The sequence below is a fragment of the Nannospalax galili genome, unplaced genomic scaffold, assembly GCF_000622305.1.
Source record: "Nannospalax galili isolate Female #2095 unplaced genomic scaffold, S.galili_v1.0 scaffold459, whole genome shotgun sequence".
In the NCBI taxonomy this organism is placed as follows: domain Eukaryota; kingdom Metazoa; phylum Chordata; class Mammalia; order Rodentia; family Spalacidae; genus Nannospalax; species Nannospalax galili.
In genome coordinates, this window is record NW_008344211.1 from 2,041,399 (window position 1) to 2,042,625 (window position 1,227).

The following is a 1,227-nucleotide window of genomic DNA, read 5'->3' on the forward strand; positions in this document are numbered from 1 at the left end:
TCTTTTTGGTGTGTGTCGGGGGAATGTCTCACTATGTAGCTCAGGCTGGTCTTGAACTCTTGATCCTCTTGCCTCAGCCTCTAAGTGCTGGGATTACAGGTGTGCCCTATCATGCCTGGCTTTCTGTATAGTCTTCTAACGTAGAGGCTTCCAGACTGAGCTGTGACCATGGTGCAAGGCTCACTGGTCCCTCACCTCCAGCGGGCTAGTACGCTCAGCACATCTGGGTGCAGTTCAGGATTGGGCTGAAAACTGTTGGTCTGTCGATTCTGGTACTTTCTATGGATCAAAGCAATTTAGACCCGCAGTGGGGACTCAGAGTGCCTCTGTCTGGGAGCAGCACCTTCTCAGCTCCAAGGCCCTAGGGCCTTGGGGACATTTCGTCAGTTTCCCACTTCTCTGAGTGCCCAGCATGCAGCAGCCCATCTTGGCCTTGGCGTGGCCCTGGGTACTGGCCTTTACCATCCCCGGGTGCAGGGGCCGCGAGGTCTCACAGTGTTGGCGGTAGACCTGAAGAGGAAGGGCAGAGACGTGCCCTGCTGCAGTAGCTGAGTCCCAGTGTTTCCTACCCATGGACACTGGGGAATGACCAGGAGAGTCAGTAAAGTGCCTAGTGTGTGCTAGGCAAGATCTCTACCACTCAACTGTATTCCTACTAAGCCCCCTTTTCTGTCATTATTTTGAGACAAGGGATGACTAAGTTGCCCAGCCTGGGCCTTGAGTTCATTCTGAAGCCCCAGCAGGATTTATAACCCGGCTGCCTCAGCCCTTCCGACAGCTGGGTGGGCAGGAGAGAGAGAGCAGCTACGGTGTCTGACTGAGGACAAGCAAATTTACCAGAGCCAGGATGGGGGCTACACCCATTTTCCATAAGAGAAAACTGAGGCACAGGGAGGCTGAGCCCTGCGACCAGGGCTGATATCCAGAAATGCACTAGATGAGACTCGTGCCTGGGATCCAGCCTTTGCCCCCTCCACCAGTCTGTGCCAGGAGCCGGGCTTCCGGGCTTCTCTGGCCGTGTCAGTGTCCTCCTGATGCCGACTTCTGTTTTGGTTTGGCCCATGGAAGACACAGAGAGGTCTGGAGGTCAGGAGGGAGGAGTCTGGGGGCTCTGGGACCTGCCCCGCCTCCCCGTGGAGGCAGCCCAACCTGGGCTCCTCCTCCCTGCCTCTGAGCCTTTGACTGTTTACTTGGCCTTAGATCTCTCCCTTCCCCTCCCTCCTCCCC